This window comes from Camellia sinensis, chromosome 11 (genome assembly GCF_055761805.1).
Source record: "Camellia sinensis isolate YWXY chromosome 11, ASM5576180v1, whole genome shotgun sequence".
Taxonomy (NCBI): Eukaryota; Viridiplantae; Streptophyta; class Magnoliopsida; order Ericales; family Theaceae; genus Camellia; species Camellia sinensis.
In genome coordinates, this window is record NC_138971.1 from 120,075,470 (window position 1) to 120,083,537 (window position 8,068).

The 8,068-nt window shown below is 42.1% G+C and overlaps 1 long non-coding RNA gene across 1 annotated transcript; it reads right to left on the reverse strand.

The window, feature by feature from the left end:
- Positions 1-5,355: 5,355 nt before the first annotated feature.
- Positions 5,356-7,048, reverse strand: LOC114269926 (uncharacterized). The gene is made up of 2 exons (XR_014344411.1): positions 6,851-7,048; positions 5,356-6,338 (listed from the first exon to the last, which is right to left on the reverse strand). It is a non-coding gene; the product is annotated as an uncharacterized LOC114269926 (long non-coding RNA).
- Positions 7,049-8,068: the final 1,020 nt, after the last annotated feature.

The following is an 8,068-nucleotide window of genomic DNA, read 5'->3' on the forward strand; positions in this document are numbered from 1 at the left end:
TGCCCTTCTTCCTGTCTCTCTTGATCTCCATGCCAAGAATTTTCTTTGCTTCTCCTAAATCCTTCATTTCAAACTCTCTTGCTAACTGTGCCTTGAGTTTGTCAATCTCCTCATTGCTCTTTGATGCAATTAACATATCATCTACAGATAAGAGCAAATAGATGAAGGACCCATCTGGAAGCTTACAGAAATATACACAATGATCAAATTGACTTCTTGTGTATTCTTTCTCTATCATGAACCGATCAAATCTTTTGTACCACTGTCTCGGGGATTGCTTCAATCTGTACAACGATTTATTCAGCTTACAGGCACAATTCTCTTTTCCAGCAACTTTGAAACCATCTGGCTGGGACATGTATATCTCCTCTTCAAGATCTCCATGTAAAAAGGCAGTTTTGACATCGAGTTGGGCGAGCTTGAGATCAAACTATGCAACCAAAGCTAACAAGATACGAATAGACATGTGCTTCACAACAGGTGAGAATACCTCATTGTAGTCTATTCCTTCCTTCTGAGCATAGCCTTTAGCTACCAATCTAGCTTTGAATCTGATGTTGTCTTTTGCCTGGGATGCCTTCTTTCTTGGTGTAAACCCACTTACACCCAATTGCTTTCTTGCCTTTTGGAAGTTACACCAACTCCCAAGTCTGGTTCTTGTGAAGTGACCCGATCTCTTCATCCATAGCCTCCTTCTAATTAACATTTTCTGCATTCTGCACGGCTTCTTTGAAAGTGCAAGGAACATTGTCTTTAATGATTGGAAGTGCATAGGTTACCATATCGATCATCCAACCGGGTTGCTTAGTAACCCTTTTTTCTTTCCTGATTGCAATGGGTTATGATTGTTGTGGGGCCTCTGGATCTTCATTTTCATCTGAACTCTCTTCAGAGCTATCCACTGAGACTTCTTCAGGATGGTTGATTGATTGACTAGTCTTTGCTGGAGTTTCAACCTCCACCTGCACTGACTTCTTCAATGCTTCATCATTTTCTTGAGGATGTGGTTGCTTCGGCATTGTAGACTCATCAAAGGTAACATCTTTTCTAGTGACAACTTTCTTTGATTCAAGGCACCAGAGTTTGTATCCCTTGACACCGTCACTAAAGCCTAAGAAGACAGCTTTCTTGGCCCTAGGGTCCAACTTAGATTCTGTAACGTGAAAATAGGCTGGACATTCGAAGATACGTAGCTGATCATAATCAGTAGCTGGCACTCCTGACCATACCTCCATGGGAGTCTTGCCATCTAGTGCTGCAGTAGGTAGTCGGTTAACAAGATGACGAGCATAGTTCAATGGCTCGCCCCAAAATGCCTTGCTCAACCCAGAATGTGACAGCATACACCGGACTTTCTCCACCAAAGTGCGGTTCATGCGTTCTGCAACTCCATTTTGCTGCAGTGTTCCAAGAACTGTGAAATGTCTCACTATCCCTTCATTCTGGCAAACCTCAAAGAAGGGATCTGATGTGTATTCCCTGCCATTGTCAGATCTGAGCTTCTTGATCTTTCTGCTTGTCTGGGTCTCAATCATTTTCTTCTACATAAGAAAGATTTCTAATACTTCATCTTTATGCTTCATTGTGTAAACCCAAACTCTTCTTGAGAAATCATCAATGAACGACACAAAGTAGTGTTTACCTCCCAATGAAGCATTCTTGGAAGGACCCCATACATCGGTGTAAACGTAGTTTAGAATCCCTTTGGTACGATGAATAGCAGTACCAAACTTGATTCTTGTTTGCTTGCCCAGTACACAATGCTTGCAGAACTCAAGCTTCCCAGTTTTGGCGCCTTTCAACAGGCCTTGCTTTACCAACCCTTGTAAAGCCTTCTCACCGACATGCCCTAGGCGCATGTGCCAAAGTCTGGAAGTGTCTGATACATCATCTTTTGAGCTGGTGGAGACAGCCACTCTCCCTGTGACTGTAGAGCCGTCTAGGAAATATAAATTTCCCTGTCGAGTACCCTTCATTGCAACAAATGCTCCTCGAACAACTTTGAGGACTCCACCTTCCATAGTTACGCTGTAACCTTTGAAGTCTAAAACTCCCACTGAGATGAGATTTTTTGTCAAATCTGGTACATACTGAACATCTTCAAGAAGTCTGATTGTTCCACCATGTATCTTCAGTCGAATTGTTCCAATCCCTTTTGTCTGGCAAGCTTGGTCGTTGCCCATCAGCACAACTCCTCCATCGAACTCTCGTAAGCTCGAGAACCATTGCTTGTTAGAACACATATGGTAGGAACATCCGGAATCTAGAATCCATTCATCAGACTGGCCATCTGATGAAACTGTGAAGGCTGATCCTTCACCATTATCTTCATCTCGTGCAACGTTCACCTTTTCTTCTTTCTTGTCTTTATTGGGACAATCTTTTGCCCAATGCCCCTTCTGGCGACAAGCAGCACACTCGTCTTTTGCAAGACGTCTTCTATCTGATGATTTCCCTCTGGATTTTGAGCGAGACTTTCCTCGCCTTGTATATCTTCTGTTATTTGTCCTGCATCTGACTGTCAATGCCTCGGATGTTGAGTCCCTGTTTGCAGCTTTATCTTTCCTTCTGAACTCATTATTTACCAAGGCGTTTGCAACATCAACATATTTGATCTTTTCTTTACCGTACAGTAAAGTGGTGGTGAGATGATCATATATGTCAGGCAAGGAATTCAATAGTAACAGTGCTTTATCTTCATCACCAATATGATCATCCAAGTTTTTTAAATCGGTAAGAATTTTGTTGAAATTGTTTAGGTGTTCGTTCATCGAAATACCTTTCTTATAGTCAAAATGAAACAACCTCTTCTTCAAGTAGAGCCAGTTCTCAATGCTCTTTGTCATGAACTTGTCTTCTAGCGCCTTCCAAAGCTTCTTCGCAATATCATATTCTGTGAAGGCATATTTCTCCTCTTTTGCAAGGCAAAGTCGGATGTAACTGCAGGCCAGGAGATTCACTTTCTTCCATTCTATCTCGTCCAGGTCATCTGGTTTGTCTCCCAGAGTAAAGTACAGGTTCATCTGGACAAGCATATCTTTAACTTCGCATCTCCACAAGCCGAAGTTGCTGCTTCCATCAAACTTTTCTACCTCGAACTTAGCATGGGACACCGGGATCCAATACCTAGAGTTGTTTGTAGCCGCGGGGCTACTTGTAGACTCGGCTAATCTCCTCTCTATAGATTCTGCCATTTAGACTATTTTTTTTTTTAGAAACTTCGATTCAAAAAAACTGACCATACGGATGTGTCCGGAATACTCCAAATAGTTGGAAAGTACTATTGGATTGTCAAAAACGGACTCTGAATGACTCAGATCGAGCCAAAACAATGTGAACGGTTCAGATCTGCAGAATCTGGTGCGCCTGAGATGCACCGGATAATTTCTCCGAAACGGCTGGTCAACGACTCAGTCAACGGCGTGGCTTCTAGCGCGGCGCGGCTCAGTGGATCAACTCCGGCGCGGCTTGGTCAGCGGCGATCAACGGCTCCTTCGGCTCAGCTCGGCGCAAGATGACGTCAGTCTAACGCCATCACCATACGCGCTCCACTCGCCTTCTTCCTCTCACCGTGCGTGACTGAGCATATGATGACGCGCCGGTTGCTGTAACGGTGCGTGAAGCGCGTGGTGAGAATAGGATTCACTCTCCTTATTCAGAGGGCGCGTGAGAGCGTGTGCCTTTTCTTTTGGGGCTGGGCTTTGCTGTTCTCGACTCCACTTCTCAAGGACTTCCTCCTGGTATGCTCAAAAGTGGATTTCAGTCACTTCGAAATCTGGGCACTTTTGGAAAAAATTCAATTTTTCACCACCCGAGCTCTGATACCAATTGTTGTGGATTGGGGGCACACCAGGAAACGCAAACAAGCAATAACACAAGAGTTTTAACATGGTTCGGCAAGTCACCTATGTCCACGGGCAGCGAATTTCACTATGTGGAGAGAAATGGAAGAATTACAAACAATACACTCTCTGATAGTTGTTCACTCACACACTGTATTTTTCTCTATACAACTCTTCCCTTGGCCTCTCTATTTATACACTCAACAGTAGGCAAAGAGGTTGGTTGGCCTTGCACATGGCCAGCCTGTTCCTTCACAAAAGTGGCCGTCCACCTTTGTGACTTGTCGGTTGGCAAGGGTTGGCAAGCTGTATTGCTAGTTGGCAATGTATTGGCTTCACATGGCCAACCTTGCATGGCTAGTTGGCAAGCTGAATCTTTAGCCAATCTTCAACAGGCCTAAAATAGAAAGAAGATTGCTGATCATCTTTTCTAAAGCTGCAAGTGATTCTATACGCGATTCTCGCTTCCTTCCCTGCATGGAGCATTCAGCCAGAAATATTAAGAAAATTAAAATTGAAATTTCTTCAATCAGCAATGAAACAGAGTTGCAAAAATAGTGGTTCAGGGCTGAGAATACAAGACCAATGAAAAAAAAAAAAAGAGTCAACAGCAGTCTAGATAGAGAATGGTGAGATGGCTGCGGTGGCCCTCAGGGAATATGGTAGATTCGGGAGGTAGCCTTAGGCGAGAGAGAGTGGCAGTTGATAGTGTCTGGTTTGCTGAAGGAGAACAAGACGATGGTTTCTTGTCTTCATGCATGGAGGTCTTCCTCATAGAGGGTGGCAAAATAGCAGGGGAGAGTTCAGACCTAGACAGTTGGCTCAACCCCCATCGACAATTTTAAGGTATCACAATTACCACAGGCTTCCATGATTAGATATCAAGAGTTGTATCATGGGGGGTTGCAATGATAGGTATGATATACCAATGTTTAGTATGATACGCTCCACAAGGTGTCAATGTCTTGGTCAATCTTATCTTATGGAGTTCTCTCTCTCTCTAAAACTGGTGAAGGTACAAGTGCCCTCAAGGGAGGGGGAGACAAGGCACCTTTAAGGATACCTCAACCCTACCCTCCAAGCCACAATCCCTCAACTATGAGCGAGGCGCCCGAAGCCTTGCTCCCAATCAAGGTGATCATGGTAATGATATGATTCTCTTCTAGAGACTAAGTATGCAAGATATAGGCGAGCCGGGTGGGCAACTAAGATGCCATGAGGGGGGAAGCACAACACACCCTAGTCTTGGAAGGACAAATATAGGAGAAGAGGGTGGAGAGTTGCTTGGCTAGGTGTCACACACCGACTGTACGGAAGCTTTGTCAAGAGATATGCAAGTGTGTGCGGTGCTAATTAACACTTTTCACTACCCGCCAAGAAAGCTCAAAGGGTTTGCAAAGACAAGCAAACACAATATTAGTTAGCTTATAAGCCACTAGGTTGGAGACAAGCCACAAATTAGCAAGCAACAAGCTAAATTTAAAGCAAACAACACTTGAAAAGCTTTGCACAATTTAAAGGCGAATTGAATTTTTCATTAATCAAAATAAGGCATTACAATAGTTGAACAATGCATCAAAAGTGCTACAAAAGTTGTCTTACCATTGGCTAGGTTGGGGTACTTTAAAGGCACAAGTGGTTTTGTTCAACACTTGGGTACCCCCTCCTTAATATAGTTTGTTACTTTTCCTAGCTGGCAAGAAGAAACATCCACTATATTTGAGGAGTCATAATGGATTTTCAAAAATTCTACAAAAAGAGAAAAATTACAAAACTTGGTCCCAAAACACCTTTAATACTAAGGTCTTTACATAAAAATTTACAAGGCAAAAAAACTACATTTGACCCTCCAAAATGTCCTTCAAAGTTGCTGCTGCACAGGCAAGGCTCTGACCGGGGTCGCGGCCTGCTGTGGCCTGGCACTGCTACTGGGCTGCTGGCTGCTGCTACAAGCTACTGCTGGCCTGTTGGCAAGGCTGCGGCCTGGCTGCTGGCTGCTGTTGGCGTGGGCTGCTCCTGGCAGCTGTTACTGGCTGCCACTGCTGCTGTTGGCATGGGCTGCTTCATGGCATGCCGTGGACTGTCTTGCACCATGCCTTGGACCTTGGCTTACACTTGCACCAACAACTTCTGGGCATGTTTTTAGCTCTCCGAAGGGCACAAATGGGTGGCATCAAGGTGTTGACCCTTGGATGGGCGCACCTTGACACTAAGCCAGGAGAGTATCAAGTACGAACCAGTGGAGAGAGCGATGCACTCAAATTTAGAATCTTATCCTTGAGTTTGCTAGGTTTGAGGTTAGGGCACCATGTGCACTATCCTCAACCAGTGCATCTAAACCTCAGAAGGAAAAGACGACTTGTCTGGTCTCTAACATGCTCTGTGGGAGCATGGTGGAATTTGTCATGTGTGATATATATGATGTTTGTGTTCATGGAGACGCAAGAGTGGTCTACATCATGACTCGTGAAGATGACCGATGGCATCAATTTGTTGCTGATCAAAAAAAAAAAAAATTGACCAATGATGTCAAGTTCTTTGAAGATGCCAATATGGAGACGTAATTCAATGTAACAAAATTGGACATATGTACCTACAAGCAGGAACTAAAGAAATTGTAAAAATCAAGCCTAAATTTTATCAGAAATTAAGGATTCAACTTGAGTTGGCTTAAACTGAAACTCTTCCATTGGTTTAGGGTCGATTCAGTTGTCAGACAATCTTGAATTCATTGATTTAGGATTCTGGCTGATATACTATATGATTGATGCACCAGACCCTCAGTTTGGTTAAAGCTTAATGTCAAATCAACCCAACCCAAACAAAGTAGTAACGTAGGCCCCAGCCACTTGTCACACTATGGATGTGAATCAAACAAGAAGTATTTTCTTGATGAATTTTTATGGTGTTCACAAACTATGTGCCGAATATTAACCAAAACAATACCAAAAAATATATGCATATTCATGTACATAAATAGAGTCGTATAATCCTCATTAAATCAATACCTTGTGAGTGTGTAGCAAATCATTGATGATTTTCAATGGGTCAGAGAGTGCAGATAAAGGAACTGGAGTGTGAAGATTGTCCAACATCGAAATTGGAACTTCATCATTAAATTTATTGACGCAATTTATGACATCTAGTGGAATTGAGGCCTTTCAATTTGCATCGTTATGCTGACTCAAAATATCATTACAATCATGTAACGTCTGTAACCTATGAAGCACGGACACCTCTCCGAGGGCTCCGTACCAGTGTCGGACACGTGTCGGACACGCGGTGGACACGTGTCGGACACGCACTAGAGAGTGTCCAATTTTTTTTTTATTTTTTCTGAAGCCGGACACGTCCAGGACACGTTATGGACACTCTCGGACACGCACGGGGCCAATTTCAGAATTTACAAAACATTTTTAGGGTCAATTTCAGAATTTACAAAATATTTTTGGGGTCAATCTGTAAAAAAGCAAAAAAAATTTTGTTTGCCCTAAATCGATCAAAAGCCCTAATCGATCAAAAGCCCTAATCGATCTAAGAGGTCAGTAGAGAACAAAAAGAGAAAGAGAGAAGGCGAAGAAACAGAGGAGAAAGAGAACCTGGGCTCGTCCGTCGCTCGTCATCGCTCGTCGCTGCTCGTCGCTCCTCGTCGCTCCTCGGCCGTCGCTCGTCGCTCGTAAGGTACGTCTTCTTCTTCCTTCCTCAGCTTCCGTCTTCTTCCTTCTTCTTCTGGTCTTCGCCAGTCGATGTCTCTCTCTCTCTCTCTGTCGAGGTCTCCTCTCTCTCTCTCTCTCTCTGTCTGGTCTTCGTCTATGAAGCACAGACTTTGTCCATCTTCTTCGACTTCGGTCTCTCTCTCTTTTTTTTTTTCTATTTTCTTTTTATATTTTTTTCCCTCTATTATTTCAGAATATATATATATATATATATATTTATTAATTAATTTTTGTTAATAAATCTTTTTTCAGTATTTATATATATATATATATTTATTTATTAATTAGGTTTTGTTAATAAATCTTTTTTCAGTATTTATTTCAAAATATATATATATTTATTAATTAGTTTTGTTAATATGTAATATATATATATATATATATATATATATATATATATTTGATTAGTTTTGTTAATATATATATATATATTTTATTAGTTTTGTTAATTTTAATAATAATGTGTGTTTATTAATTTTATTATAGGAACAAATTTGTAATTTTGAAACA